The 16,757-nt window shown below is 39.9% G+C and overlaps 1 long non-coding RNA gene across 1 annotated transcript; it reads left to right on the plus strand.

Moving 5' to 3' along the window:
- The first annotated feature begins 3,845 nt into the window (after positions 1 to 3,845).
- Positions 3,846 to 14,472, plus strand: LOC133387887 (uncharacterized). Its single transcript, XR_009763594.1, has 3 exons — positions 3,846 to 4,647; positions 11,979 to 12,119; positions 12,975 to 14,472. It is a non-coding gene; the product is annotated as an uncharacterized LOC133387887 (long non-coding RNA).
- The last annotated feature ends 2,285 nt before the right edge of the window (positions 14,473 to 16,757 follow it).

Consider the following 16,757-nt stretch of genomic DNA (forward strand, 5'->3'; position numbering starts at 1 on the left):
GGTTAAAATACAAAATATCAACAATAAAATCAGACAACAAACAATAAGCACAAGCAGCAACAAAAGAAAAAAGAAAAAAAGAAAAAATTTAAATTATAACATAAACGCTTAAAATGCCTGGGAGCATAGCCAGGTCTTAACCTGGCGCCGAAAAGATAGAAGCGTAGGCGACAGGCGTACTTCTTCGGGGAGGCTGTTCCACAGTTCGGGGGCCACTACAGAAAAGGCCCTAGATCGAGTAACTGTCCTCCGGGCTTCTCGATGGGTTGGTACCCGGAGGAGGGCCTTAGATGCTGAGCGAAGTGAGCGGGTAGGTTCATAGCGGGAGAGGCGTTCCACAAGATATTGTGGTCCCACGCCGTGTAAGGCTTTATAGGTCAAAACCAGCACCTTGAATCTGGCTCGGAAACAAATAGGTAGCCCGTGCAAACGGGCCAGAACAGGTGTTATATGTGCTGACCGGCTGGTCCTCGTCAGCAGTCTGGCTGCTGAGTTTTGCACTAGCTGAAGCTTCCGAACTGTCTTCAAGGGCAGCCCTACGTAGAGCGCATTACAGTAATCCAACCTAGAAGTTACCAGAGCATGAACAACTGAGTCGAGGTCATCCCTGTCCAGATAGGGGCGTAGCTGGGCTACCAACCGAAGGTGGTAGAACGCATTCCTTGCCACCGAGGCCACTTGCGCCTCAAGAGACAAGGAAGGATCGAAAAGAACTCCCAGACTACGAACCTGTTCCTTCAAGCGGAGTGTGACCCCATCTAGAACAGGGTGAACATCCACCATCTGGGCAGGGGAGGCACTCACCAACAGTGTCTCAGTCTTGTCTGAATTGAGTCTCAGTTTATTAGCTCTCATCCAGTCCATTATCGCGGTCAGGCAATGATTCAGCACATCCACAGACTCACCTGTAGAAAATGAAAAGGAGAAATAGAGCTGCGTGTCATCAGCGTACTGGTGGCAACGCACTCCAAAACTCCTGATGACGGCACCCAGAGGCTGCATGTAGATGTTAAAAAGCATGGGGGACAAAATCGACCCCTGAGGGACTCCACAATGGAGAGTCCAAGGTGTCGAGCAATGTTCCCCAAGTACTACCTTCTGGCGACGATCTGCCAAGTAGGAGCGGAACCACTGCCAAGCAGTGCCTCCAACTCCCAACTCCGCGAGTCTCCCCAGAAGGATACCATGGTCGATGGTATCAAACGCCGCTGAGAGATCAAGGAGAATCAACAGAGTCACACTCCCTCTGTCCCTCTCCCGACAGAGGTCATCGTACAGGGCGACCAAGGCTGTTTCAGTGCCAAAACCAGGCCTAAAACCGGATTGAAACGGATCCAGATAATCGGTCTCATCCAAGAGCACCTGGAGCTGATTGGCAAGCACCCGCTCCAGAACCTTGCCCAAAAAGGGGATATTTGCCACCGGTCTATAATTGTTCAAGTTATCTGGGTCTAAGGAAGGTTTCTCCAAAAGAGGTCTCACTACTGCCTCCTTGAGGCTACTAGGGACTACTCCCTCACTCAAGGAGGCATTTATCACTTCCTTGGCCCAGCCGTTGGTACCAGTCCTGCTAGCCTTGACCAGCCAAGATGGACAAGGATCTAGAGCAGACGTGGTCGCCCGCACCATTCCAAGCACCTTGTCCACTTCCTCAAGCTGCACCAACTGAAACTCATCCAATAATGAAAGACAAGACCGTGTTCTGGACACTTCAATGGATTCAGTTCTCCACATTTCTGCAGCAATTAAAATCCTCATGAAAATTCTCCAGTATTTTAATGTGAATTTCTTCTAATAACACATTTTGTAGCAGTTTTGACTAATGTACATTCATTTTTTCATTTGTATGCACACTTTCCCCTAATGTATGCATTTTTATAAACATTCATTGATAAATTGCATTGCAAAATTTGAATAAGTACACATTTCAAAGGATGGCTGTATTTTGGTTCTCATGTTTCAGAAAAGGTGAATTTGATAGATCTGGCTTGAAATGCGAACTGAATTGAATTTCTCACCAGTCTCTAACTGTCAGATGTTAAATGGGTTTGTACGTAGCCATTCAGTAAAGACTAAGTACAGAGAAGTAGCTACTGAAAAACTTTGGGGCTGACAGGACAGAATAGTGTTTCATTTTATTTAGAGTGAAAGGTGATACGACAGTGTACACAGACATTCATTTATTTTAACTCACTGTTACCTCTGGTCAAATACATTTTGCAGGTTTCTGAAGCACAGCAATCACCTGCTTGACCTGTTTAGTAAACCTTAGAGTGGAATAGATCTTTTCCCCACCATTTTCCATTTTATAAATTCCATTTTATAAATTCTCCATGTTCTGGCCATACCTAGTGTTCCCCTCTGCCTACATCATTTCTATAATTCATTTCAGAATTGGTTCACATGCAGTTTCCTCTTGCTACAGCCTTCCATTTTTCTGTGTGCCTCTTTTCTTTATTGCTAAAATGCATCTAAGCTAGCTCATCTGGGTCTCATTTAAAGGAAATGGAATCTTGATTTCTGCTTATATGCAGAGAGAGAGAGAAATATTATTGCTATTTTTTAAAATCACAAAGTTTACTTTGAATCCAAGGAATGTTTGTATATATTAGCTTACGCTCCTACTTTTTAAAACAAACTCCTATGTCCCCTCTTATGTCCCCATCCTGAGGCAGGGGCACATGGAATGGCCCATGTTCCATGGGAGATATGTCCAAATGTGAACCCTAGTTGCCAACAAGAAAGATAGCAGACTAGGTAATACAGACCCTCACCAAATGTCAGAATGATAACAAGTGCCTTCTACTTGGCCTTTATCAAGGTTGGGGTCCCTCTTTGGAGACAGCTGTTGCCCACCCCCAGAGTTTAGTCTTGTCCCAGTGTGCTTTGTGGGTTGGTGATAGGGTGTCCACTACTTCTGTGCCCTACTGAACCCCAGTAGCCCCTTTCTCAGGGTTATGGTGTTTAGAGAGTGGCAAGTCCAGGGACCCTGTTTCTGACCCCTTTGTAGGACACCCTAGAATCACCCCCAGTGGACCAGTCCAATGGTATCCTTGCTTTCAGGAGGCCGGGGTGGTTAGAGTAGCCTCTTCTCCAAGTTCTCTGTACCTCCTAGCTGGTAGAGGAAGAAGCTGCAAGGGATCCAAGAGATAGTAGTTCCTCAGGTTGCTGTTCCTTTTCTACAAAACTCTCCTCCCTGACTGCTAATGCTGGACTGTTTAAAATGAACAGCAATAAGAGACCTTCATTACCCCTAAGTGGTAGCAGCCACTCCCTATACCAGCCTTTCCCAATCAGTGTGCCTCCAGATGTTGTTAGACCACAATCCCCATCTTTCCTGACCATTGGCAATGCTAGCTGAGGCTGATGGGAGTTGTGGTCCGACAACATCTGGAGGCACACTGGTTGGGAAAGGCTGCCCTAGACCATCCATCTCTTGGTTGACTGATTAAGTTGCTGCCCTGGCTCTTATAGAGGTGGATTGGGGCCTTCTTAAAAGGGCAGTGATGGTAGGAGCCATTTGGCCCAAAGTGCTCTGCAGCAGATCTTCGCACCCTCTGCATCAGTGTCCCCATGTTGGTTTGAGGATGACTTGGTTTGAGGATAGCTCACCAGTCACCCCCATTTCAATAGGGGGTTCAGAACCCTTTTCTGCACCACCCTGACCTGAGGATGTACCTCTCCCATTAGAATGACCCTTGCAGTTTCTTCTGCTCCACAGCCATGTAGGAGTATGAGACTGCACCATTAGCTATGGGCCCTTTAAATAATGTATCAGGCTCTTCTAATGGGGAATTGTAAGGGAAGGCCCTGCCAGTCTTCTTAAGCTTTCAAATGAGTTTGGCCCTTTGTTGAGATAACTTCTTCTATGCTCAAACCAGCAGGACCTCCTGGCTGCTGCCTGGGAATTGCCCTGCCCTGTTTTGATTATGGACTGCTTAGGCTCTAGCAATCAGTACCATTTCCCCTGCAGGACCCTACAGAACGAGAGAGCAACAACCATCGACTAGGAGATCTTGCAACTGCAATCCAGGATGCATATTTACTCTTGAGTTATTTTCTTAAGATTGCAAGTGGCTACAGCTGACAAGGAGTTTTACCATTAGCTTGATTGTCTATAGGAAGAAAAGAAGACATCGATCAACTAACCCATTTGATCAGTTTTAGCAAGAGTAATGTTTTGTTTCAGACTTATTTTTGTGTAAAGGATGTATAAGGGCATCAACACTGGTGAATATAATAGTAATTTTTTAAAAAAGAAAGAAACTGAGGGCAATGAGACTGATGAGAAGATCTCTTCTCTTCCCTTGCCAGCTGAGACAAATGGTATATTTTTGTTCAAAAGGGCATGCAGTAATTTTTTTTAAAAAATAAGAACCCCTCTGTATCTAGATTTCAAAACCTATGTACACTCTCACCCTTGATGTTTAGCATCTGAATTGAAAATTTGGCCTCTGAAGTTGATATGGAAACTGTGTATATTTCACATAGCTTCTTGTGAGGTTTGTATGCAAGTTCTCAAGAGTGGCAAAGAAGCTTTTTTAAAAAAAATCAAACTGGTCATTCATGCTGCCACTGCACCATTTTCAGACTCTGGAAATGCCAGCTGTAAGAATGGCAGAAGTGCTGCTCCATGACCAGAACAAGGTAAATAGGAACTGCTAAATCTTTCTGTGTGTGGTGTTGTTGGGGTTGGAAGCACCCCTACTAGCAATGATAGTGGCATGACTGTATATGCCAGAAACAATTGTGCCTTTTTCAACTCTGAAAAGTATGATCTGTCTCGAACCATGTTTTGTGCTATCAACAACTGGAGATCCATCAGGACACTTCTCAGTTATATTAACCAATAGCCTTCAAGTATGCAAAATATATAATTAAATGGCTCAGTGGTAGGTGGGTTTTTTTCTTCCTCCAGATTCTGGATCAGCAGTCCTAAAAGCATAAAATTCACAACAAATATATAAAGTAAATATTATTTTTAAAAACCTGTGAGTTTCCAGTTGATCCAGTCATGCAAGGAACATAGGAAGATACTAGGGAGGGACAGAAAGCATGGAGGAAATGGAAGAAGAGAGTGGTTTTTTCATCTACATCTACACAAGCAAATAGGAGGGAGACCCCATTTTTAAAGCAAGAGAGAAAGCACAGGGCTCTATTTGATGGTAAAATATGGATCAGAACGTATGTCACTGGCTGCCATTTTATTGCTAAACATATTTCACAAGTGTCTATGCTCTGTAAACATAGTATGACTTATTGCATATATTGCATGGTGTATATCCTTTCTAAATGATGACAAAAACAGCTCGGTAAGCCTTTCTTCTTCTTTAAGGAGAGCCAGTGTGTGTAGGATAGGGATGGTAAGATCTGTTAATTTCAGTTCTCTCAATTTCTCATTTCTTCAATTCTCCACATTTTGCAGCAATATGTGTTTTTTAAAATCCTCATGAAAATTCAGCATTTTAGTCTGAATTTCTCCTAATAAAGACATTTTTGTAGGGACTTTTGACTAATGTATACATTTTTGCAAGCCATTCACATTTGTTGTTGTTATATGCCTTCAAGTTGATTATGACTTATGGCGCCCCTATGAATCAGCAACATCCAATAGCATCTGTTGTGAACCACCCTGTTCAGATATTGTAAGTTCAGGTCTGTGGCTTCCTTTATGGAATCAATCCATCACTTGTTTGGCCTTCCTCTTTTTCGACTCCCTTCTGTTTTCCCCAGCATTATTGTCTTTTCTAGTGAATCATGTCTTCTAATTATGTGTCCAAAGTATGATAACCTCAGTTTCATCATTTTAGCTTCTAGTGGTAGTTCTGGTTTAATTTGTTCTAACACCCAAGTATTTGTCTTTTTCGCAGTCCATGGCATGCTCAAAGTGCTCCTCTGACACCACATTTCAAAGGAGTTGATTTTTCTCTTATCCACTTTTTTCACTGTCCAACTTTCACATCCATACACAGAGATTGGGAATACCAAAGTCTGAATAATCCTGACTTTAGTGTTCAGTGGTACATCTTTGCATTTGAGGACCTTTTCTAGTTCTCTCATAGCTGCCCTCCCTAGTCCTAGCCTTCTTCTGATTTCTTGACTATTGTCTCCATTTTGGTTAATGACTGTGCCAAGGTATTGATAATCCTTGACAAGTTCAATGTCCTCATTGTCAACTTTAAAGTTATATAAATCTTCTGTTGTCATTACTTTAGTTTTCTTGACATTCAGCTGTAGTCTTCCTTTTGTGCTTTCCTCTTTAACTTTTATCAGCATTCGTTTCAAATCATTACTGGTTTTTGCTAGTAGTATGGTATCGTCTGCGTATCTTAAATTATTGATATTTCTCCCTCCAATTTTCACACCTCCATTTTGGTCCAATCCCACTTTCTGTATGATACATTCTGCGTATAGATTAAACAAATAGGGTGATAAAATACACCCCTGTCTCGGACCTTTTCCCATGGGGAACCAGTTGGTTTCTTCATGTTCTGTCCTTACAGTAGCCTCTTGTCCAGAGTATAGGTTGCACATCAGGACAATCAGACGTTGTGGCATATTTTTTCATAATCTACACAATCAAAGGCTTTGCTGTAATCTATAAAGCACAGGGTGATTTTCTTCTGAAATTTCTTGGTCCATTCCATTATCCAACATATGTTTGCGATATGATCTCTGGTTCCTCTTCCCTTTCTCAATGCAGCTTGGATGTCTGGCATTTCTAAGATGCATTCAAACTCAGAGGAAGGCAATGGTAAACCACCTCTGAATACCTCTTACCACAAAAACCCTATGAACAGAGTATCATTTCTCGTTATGCAATGCATTTTTTGCATGTTATTGTCTCCCATATATTGATTTCTATGCACACTAATATATGCATTTTGTAAACATTGTTTGGTTGGCAAACTGCATCAAAAATTTCAAATAAGTGCGAATTTCAAAGGATGGCTATACTTTGGTTCTCATATTGCTTCTGAAATTGCGAATTTGATAGATTCGACTTATGTGAACTGAATTGAAATTGTCACCTATCCCTAGTGTGGAGTGTCGAAAGACTACTGGAAAAAACCCATGTTCAAATCCCTATTCAGTCAGGAAGCTCATTGTGTGCCCTTGGTCTAGTCCCTATCTCAGCTAAACCTAGCATATAGGATTGTTATAAAGAGGAAGTGTGTGTGGGAGGGGTCCATATACACTACCTTGAATACCTTACAGGAAAAGCAATCTAGTATTTACAATATATATATCGGAATGCTGTTTGTCTGTTCACTATGCATTTGAACACCTCTAAAGGTATCATAACCAAATTTTGCATAATGGTTCCTGAGATCAAGGAGGGTTTTTTTGTCTGTTTGGATAGAATTAGATGCCATTTTGAATCAAGATGGTGGAGTGAACCATCAAAACTACACTGAACTTTTTTTTTGTAGAATTCCTCAGCAACATTGGGTACAAGGCTGCTAGTAATAAATAAATGTAATAATTAAGGCTAAGCTTTTTTAAAGGGAGAATATGCCTCCTGTGAATTAATTGGTGTTTAGTTTAAATTGTTAATAGAGCTTTTGCAGTTCTCCATCAGTTTAGAATAAAACTCTTTGGCATGCCTTACCAATTGCACAATTGTTCTGTAAGGTTCAAAACCTAAAACATTTCTACTTATACATAATACAGCAATTAAAAAATGAACAAAGTCTTTCTGCTTGCCTTACTGCAGACACATCTTGAATAGAAACATCAGCGTTGCATCAGGAGGAAAAGGCCACCAGGGAGGCATATTTTGCTTAAAAGCTGAAAGCATTTCAATTTTAACTTTTAATAAGGCAATATCAATATATCAAGGTATGCAAAGATTGGCACTCAGTCAAAATATCTCCTCAAGTATGAAGCACAGGGAAAATTGTTCTTAAAATACATGCCTTTGAAAGAAGCAGTGGCAGCTTAGGGACTTGCTATTCAACATCACCATTTATCATCATTTATTGGAATTGTCAAATCCTTCTCGGAGGTGCACGCTTCTTGGTCTGACTGCTTTATTGCTGCATATGTCACTCAGCATTTATATAACCAAACTAATTTCCAGACATTGCCAATTCCTCCTCCTGTTTTCTTGGTCTTGTGCTCATTGACACTCTAAGCCAGTTACTCCCTTTTAACAGGCTTTTTAAATCACTAATATGAAGCAGTAAATTTTAAAAGGGAATCTAGCAGCCCCATTATTTCATCACAAACTATGGTTCTGTGCTGATAAATTGCGGAAGAGTTATGCCAGAATCTCAGAGAGATGTAGATTGCCAAGGCTGCAATCCTACAAACTCTTATGTAAGAGTACATTCCTTTTCACCAGTCAGTTTTATTCTTGTGTCTGGGGTACAATTTAATAATTGTTGGTCAAAATCTCAATTTTGTTAACTTGTAAAAATAATATTGATGTAAAATATCTTTTATCAGTTTAGTTTCTTACATTTGTGTTTATGCTCAATTAGATACTAGACTAACTCTGAAAGTAGTATTTCTCTGTCCACTCCAATTGGAACAGCATTTCCTCTTTTTGTTTGTTCATGTGGACAATCTCCACTCTTGCCCTCTCCTGCAACTAGATGCTTTGGATATGAATATAAATAGCTTGATCCTTTCATTGTATTTGGTCAAGAGTGTCATGCTCCAAGTTATTGAGCTAACTGCTACGATCAAGGCTGATGTACATTATTAATGTGTTGAACTCTGGCAACCAATTTAATAAGGAACAAATATATTTACTGTGATTTATACATCTTTTCTCTCTACCAGGTAATCTACTGTCAAATCAGGCTTTACTATGCATATATGCATGCTTCTCTACAAATCAGTGTTAATTCCAAAGGAAGCACTGAAGTTGCACTGATGCAAAACTACAATGCACTAGGCAATTATCAGCTCAGTTCACTATTCAAAATTACAGAAAGCATTATGAAAGCTTGTCTGATTCACTGTATGATGTTTTCCAATTGAAGAACAATGGGAGGATATAAAATTAATAGCTAATACATTTAGAACAAATCAAAGTGAATACTGAATCATAAACTAAATTGTGGATCTGTGAAATTTAGTGTCTTGTGAGCATCGAGTTAAATACTGATCTCTTGAACTGGGGGTGGTGGATGTGGGTGGGGAATAGGGAAGATAATTTTCTAGCCACAAATGATGTTTTAATTGGGTGAGCTAAATCTGATTCTTTGCTTTGGGATTTTAAAAGCTAAGAATAGAAAGTGATTGCACAGATTCAGCACTGAAGAACTGAATAGATACACCATTGACATTGTTTTCATGGGGCCAGTTCCAGCATTTATGGTCCAACTCATGACAATGTGTAGGCAAGGCCACAGGCAAGTGAATAGCTGTGTGAATGGCTTCCTGTGAGAGCCAGGAAAACATGCATGTGAGCCAGTGAATATCCCTTCCTGCCCATCTTTGGGGTGGGGAAAGGATAACAGATATTAGGTGAATCATGTATATATTTGCATGTGCAAATACTTGGTTCCTGCAGGAGCTCAGCTTTGCAGTGATGGGTTATCCTTAACGTGCAAGTCAGTTCACTGCCAAACATGGGACTTTAACCTAAGGCTGAATGCAGGAAGTTGCTTTATGATTTTACCTCCAACTATCTGTGGTAAACCTATACTTCTGCACATATGATCAGACACAGGTTTTTTTGGTCAGGTAATTTTGCAGCAACATATTTTTATCTGTGCATACCCTTACCTATCCTGAAAGCTAAGAAAGAGTTAGTGCAGTTATTCATAAGTGAAACAGACTCTTGTACCCAAAGGTTTCAGTGTTTCTTCCAGCTCTGAATCTAAGCCGAGGGGCTCCAGCCAGCCCCAGGGTGGAGACCACTTGGGGATCCCATATCTACTTTACTGAGCTCCTTAATAAATGCTAAGAGCAATAGCAGTCATAGTATCGAAAGGAAACTAACAAAGGAAGGGTGGAAAAGACCAAATTCAAAATGTAGATAGATTTTCTAAAAAAAAAACACAGCAGCAGAAAATATTAATCTACCCAGCTTATTTTCATTTGCTATGATCACCCTGTATAGTGAGGAAATAATAGGAGGGGGAAAAACACTGACTCTTCTTTTTGAATTGCATGTATGAGAATGGGACTCCTTTCTAGCAGTTTTGCTCATAATGTTTTCAGCTTCTGTTTATGTAACGTCCAAGAGCAGCTCAGGAGGTGGATATTGCTGTAGAACAACAGTGTGTGATATGAGGCCCATTCTTTAACATCTGCATGCAATATGAGGCCCATTTTTAATTGTTTTACCATTTCATTACCCTATATTATATTTTTGTACGTGTTACGCTATGCTGCAAGGCGGGGCAGTGGTGGCGAGGGCATCACCACTTGCTTGAGGCACCTGGCAGTGGTGGCACTATACATTGCCCATTGGCAGCAGCACCCAAGGTACCTGGTGGTGACAGTGCCCATGGCAACCAGATGACCAAGAGAGTGGGATAGAAGCGAGCGAGGTGCCTGGCAGCAGGTGGGCTTATCCCTTGGTGGGTTAGTCAATCAGTTGGGGAAGTGGGAGGGTAAGGGAACTTGGGGAGGGCCCATGAGGGAGAAGGAGGGCTGATGACCCATGTGGGGAGGGAGGGAGGGCTGACTGGTGACCTGTTGGGGGTAGGGAGGGGGGAGTCAGCCACTGGTTGCAGACGGCCATTTCATACGTTCCTTTGTGACTTGGTTGCTTTTAAATGTATGCTTGATAGGGAGCTGCAACTAAATATGACTCTCTGGGTGTACCTGTATAAAGCACATGTTTATTTTATTTTACATTCATTTTATTTTCATATTTATTTTAGCTGAACACAAATACATCTTAGGAAAACAACTAGAAAGCAACTTTAAACTAACCGCAATGAATGTCTTATTTTTGTTTCCATGGGTAACTTTGCTAATTAGTCAACCCTATAAAAGATGTAGTAATAGCCATGCCAATGAGAAACCTAGAATTTATTTATTTATGTATAGAAATATTTTTATATCACTATTTCATTAAAAACATCAAAGTGATTTACATGTTAAAAACAACCATAGAATAAACATTAAAAATACAATAAAAACAAAGGTAAACTGTTGCAAAAAAAAAAAGCATCTTCTTAATTGTCTGCATAACCCTGGCACAACAGAAAGGTTTTCAGCAGGCTCTTAAAAGTTAAAGCAGAAAGTGCCTGCTGAATCTCTGTTAGCAGAGCATTCCAGAGAACTGGGCTGATGACACTCTATTTCATGAAGGCTCTATTTTGTGTTGATGTTAAATGAGTCTTGTCAACTCGGGGGATGACCAAAGCTGCTCCTGCAGATGATCTCAGTGACTGAGCTGGGATATAAGGGTTCAGGCAATGCCTATGGGTAAAAAGAGAGCTGTGATGTTAACTAAAATTTCAATAACTAAACTAAACCTTGGATAATTAATTATAGGGTACTGTAAAAAGAAACCACTGGAACTGTTTCTGCAAGCTTTCAAACCAGATCTACAGTAACTAGTTTCTTTTTGTTATACACATTTTTTAACCATTTTCCTCAACACTTTCAATCAATATTTAATATCAGAGCAGGCACTAATGCTCAGTTCTTTCTCATCATTTACCTAAGACTGAAGGTTTCTATATGAACCAGAACAAAGCTGTAATATCAACAGACAGTAGCCATAAAGATGTATGTTGCTGGGAGTAGAAACTTGGCTTTAGGTCAAAAACTGCTGTCCTTGGAAAATAGAATTATACTCTACATATTTACCACTCTGCATTTTTTTAACCAAAGGCTAAAATGTAATGAAAATATTGTTTAAGATACATGATAGATTCAAAATCTATTATTTGTGCTGCTGTATGAAGTAGAAGAAATGATCATTAATCATAGACCCACTGGCCAAAAGATGTAGAAAAACAAACAAGTCTGTTACTATACCAAAAACTTTGTTCTAATTTCAGATGCTGCTTTCTTCCCATGACTCTTTGCTGGGTGAGAGCAGAGTGAGATGCAGTGTTATTTATCCCTCCTACTATGGAAGGAAGCAATCCAGAAGTGGGACCTCCTGGTTGATCTTCTGCCTCCTGCAAGGGAACAGGAAGGTGGAGTCCTGCTTTTAATTTCACCCCAGATAGAATCCAGAGGGTAAAGTAGCAACTGAAAAGGTGAAGTGGAAGCAGCAGGAGAACCAGTGGCCCTTTGCAGGCATTATTCTCCACACACTTGTCATTGCATAAAAGGAAAGACCAGGACTACGCATGTTGGCCCCTTCCTCCCTCTCCAAAAACTGGAAGGATGACTTTAAAGGGGAGAATGTAGGCAGAGTTCCAAATGTGCGAGGAATCTATGTGCATACACTGGACTTTTCTTTTAGAGACAGTCCCCCAGCACATGAATAGTAGCAGCTGAAACTGGGACATGATGGTGGGGCTGGTGGCGGTGGGAATGGCCCTGCCGTCTCCCTCCATACAAATGGGGTGGATAATGCTTGCAAAGAGCTCATATGGTCTACAGTTTTCAGCTGGAACTGCTGCACATCTAGGCTTCACAGCTGGCTTCATATGGGATAATTTCCCCTCCGCATATCCACACACTCCAGTGGTGAATACCCTCCTCTTTCAATAGGTCATCTGCCTCAATACTTAAGCTGCTTGGCTCATCAGGAACCAAGATGTTTGGTTCCTTGACAAAGCAAGCCTTTTAAGTCTCTATTGTCTTCTCTATTGTCTCTTTTATTTTATATAATCTGATTTCAGAACTGGAGGTCATAAAAAAACTAGCTTTTTGTTTTGGGGTGCAGTATTTGCAGAGGCCTAGGTCATAAACAAAGGAAAGGAGAGGCCTACCCAGAAAGAAAGATATACCATGTTTTGAAAGAAACAGACACCAATTTTGCATTGCTGTTAGGCAAAACCTAGACAATATGTTTTGGTGAATTTTTGTTTTGTTATGTTTAGATGCTTTTCTTCCTCCAAGAACCTCAGAGCGGTTTACATATGATTCCCTGGTGATTTCCTCATGGCCCAGCTCTTTTAGCTTCAGCAGCTGAACCATCTCCTCTCCCTTCAGTTCCGTGCCAGATTGGTTCAACAGCACATGAATAAGATGGGAACAACCCAGTGTCTGATGCAATGTATATTGAAGAACACCAGTGTGACAAAAGAGATAGTGAAATGGATTCAAATGGAATGGCCTTAAATAGATTTGAATGGGGATAGCAAGGAGAATATTATAGCTCATGCTGCATGAAAACAAAGGGCAAGAACAACCATGTGTTGAAAGGGAAGCAGAAAAAGATCTTAGCAACAGAAGATAGTGAAGTGGTCCAGTTTCAGCCCACCAAGAAGCACTCATGCACATACTGGGAGAATGTTCTTTTTTTTTTGCTTTTTGCACAAGATTAAAACCATGGATTAAAAGATGGAAAATGAATCAGGTGTCAAGTCATATTAGATTCAACATTCTTTATACTGGATTTCCTTTTTTATTATAATGGAAAAGGTTTAGTCACACATGTATGATAAAAAAAAAACCTCATAGCTGATGTTTACAGTTTCTCTGAGCTTCCAATCCAGAGTACTGTTTCTGATTTCTCTTATTTTTGAAGGCTTACTTTTAATGACAAATCAGAGTGATTTTTAAAAAATTAACAGCATTTGTGAGTTAACAAGCATATGAGCACTTGCTTGCAAATTTTTGGTTACTCATTTGATTCTGGATTAATAGCTGTTCACACATTTTTAAAGCATTGGGACTGGTTCAATCACACTTATATTTTCTTTCCATACTAGCAGTCATAAATGTCCCTAGATATGTACTGACATGGAGCCATTTCACACATTACACAGAGGAATGCCTGGATTTGCCATGTATACACTGAACAGAGATGTTTATGCTATTTACTGCATAAAGTCACAGGTACAAACACTGGGTAAATAGCACAGTAAAAAATAGTTTATCTCATACCTTAAGGAACTGTGCTACTTTTTAATTCCTGTTGTCAATCACTATTAATTGGCTGCTTGAAAAGCCAAACTCTGTTCATCTCAGGTTTAGACTGTTGCAAGGTAGGATTAGCTGAATATTTCCTGTTGCATATTTTGTCATTACAAATTATACATTGGACAACAATGTTATTTTGATAGGCAGATAAGCCTTCATCCAGTAATGTTCTAACGTTCACACAGCATGATGTGTTTTTTCTGCCCTGACCCTTACATTTCAGGGAAAAATAGTCATTAATTTTGATGAATTTATAATTCTGTGTAGTCCTGTGAGCTCTGTTGACTACAATGTTCCTGAATCCAGGACTGCATATAGTGTGTGTGTTACGTATCTGTATGAAAAACACAAATACTGTTACATTTCTTAAGATGTAAAAATTGATGAAGTGTGCAAGAATGTCAGTTTCAGAGTAAAGGTGTGAAATTTTTCTGATCAGCTTACAGAGAATAAATGGTGTGATCCTCCCATAAGATGCTGTGACCTGCAGGCCCTTTATTGGCAATGTGGCTCTCAAAGACTTACGTAGATCCTAGCACCATGATTTACAACACTCCACATTGGATGAAACTTAATGCCTCCTAAATTGGTTAGATATGTTTCTCAGTGACTGCTCCTCTGTTACCTGAAACTCCAGGAGCAAGCCAGGTTGGAATAGGATCTCAGTCCCTTCTACAAACGAATTTACTTTTGGAAGTAGCTGAAAACTAAAGAAACCTACAGCAGCTATGTCACTGCATCCCTAATATTCTGGATGCTTTGTCTCCACAGTCAGAGCTGGTATAACTCTGAATAACAGTTGCTGGAAACCGCAGAGAAGACAGTGCTCTTGAATTCAGATCCAGCTTGTCGGCTTCCCATTGAGTCACCTGGTTGTTCACTGAGAGAACAGGATACTGCACTAGATGGGCATTGGCCTGATCCAGAAGGCTGTTTTTATGTTCTTATACATGTGAGATTTTCCTTAGGTACACAAGGATAAAAGCAGTTTTCCCAGCCTTTTCTACTCACTACTATTTACACTGTAAATTTTACAAGTATTGATATTGCAAAAAAATATCAGTGGAAAAGCCAACAAGAAATACGGTCCTAGCTTTGTTTTCCTAATTAACACATTAACAGATAGTGCTGTGGATAATTGGGTTTATTGATTGATTGATTGATTGATTGATTGATTATATTTATATCCCACCCTTCCAGTAGGAGCCCAGGGGAGCAAACAAAAGCTCTAAAAATACTTTAAAACATCATAAAAACAGACTTTAAAATATATTAAAACAAAACATCTTCAAAAACATTTTAGAAAAGCTTTAAAACATTTTTTAAAAGGTTTAAAACATATTTTTTAAAAACCAAGGTTTAAAAACATTAAAAAGCAATTCCAACACAGATGCAGACTGGGATAAGGTCTCAACTTAAAAGGCTTGTTGAAAGAGGAAGGTCTTCAGTAGGCACTGAAAAGATAACAGAGATGGGACTTTGAAAACGGGATTCTGACATCGTGTATATCAGTGATTCTCAAATGGTGCACACTGCACACCTTAAAAAATTAAGGAAATTAAAGTTCATATAACATTAAAGTGAATCAGAAAGGAAATGTTACAAAGGAAATAGCGCATGCTTCATACACACAGTAATGTTTATCTGGCTAAGCAGGCCCTCATGTCTTTGGTTACAGGGGCTGGCTACTCAATTTCTAAGATGAGTGCACTCACTGATTTTGTTTTTAAGGGAAGCCATTCCTTTTATCTGTTAAAAAAAATTCCACCCTGATTTCATTAAAAGTAAAAAGACTTCACTTTAAAAAAATAACAATGATCAGTTGTCAGAAGCACAGTAGGCAGCTTTCCCACCTTCCTCTGTTTACAGGAAAGCCCAGTTGAGGGTGTTATGGGGTTTTCAGGAAAGGTGAGCACCCAGGAAGGCTGCAAAGTTCAGACTACCAGACAGATGTAGAAAGAAAGAAACAAAGGACACTCAAACACCCATTGATACCAACTTAGCTTGTAGGGTAGTAATAAGGATGACAACTATATTGCATGTGAAATGCTTTGATCACTTGAAAGTGCTATGCATATGTGAGGTATTGTATGTTCTTTTGTTTTTCTTTAGTATTATAATAAAACCAGCATTATTAGTACCCATGATAGCCTTCATTATAGTCTCAACATTTTTCACAGAGCTTGGAAGATTACTTTAAAAAAGTAATAAATTACAGTTACAATTACAATTGCTCTGAAAGTAACTGATTACTTTACTTTTACTCAAATGTAATTGCTACAATTACATTTTAGTTACTTTTTTTAAAAAAATGCCTACAAGGTGCTGGCCTTGGCTGCTGCACATCTAAGTAGCCTAAAACAACATTAAAAATAAGCACACACACACAGAGGGTAGTAAAATAATTTTTTTTATCCATAAGATTAACAGAATGGCATAACAGAATCTCACATCCCCTCACCCCACACCCAGCAATGATGATACCCCAACACACATATTTTTGTATATATATATTGCCTCCAGCTCTTTTCTCCTTCCAATCCTGTCAATTTTTAAACAATTGTTTTCTCCACGCCATCTCGCTCTCCACCTCCTCCCTCGTTGTCTCCTAAGCACCCATAGAACATGAAGAACAACACTGCACAGAAGCCCAATTTGAAGCACATGATTTTGGTTCACAAATCAGAGGAGCAGAAGAATTCCCCTGTTCCCCCCCAAGTAATGCACAAAAGTAATGC

This window comes from Rhineura floridana, chromosome 1 (assembly GCF_030035675.1).
Source record: "Rhineura floridana isolate rRhiFlo1 chromosome 1, rRhiFlo1.hap2, whole genome shotgun sequence".
NCBI lineage: Eukaryota > Metazoa > Chordata > Lepidosauria > Squamata > Rhineuridae > Rhineura > Rhineura floridana.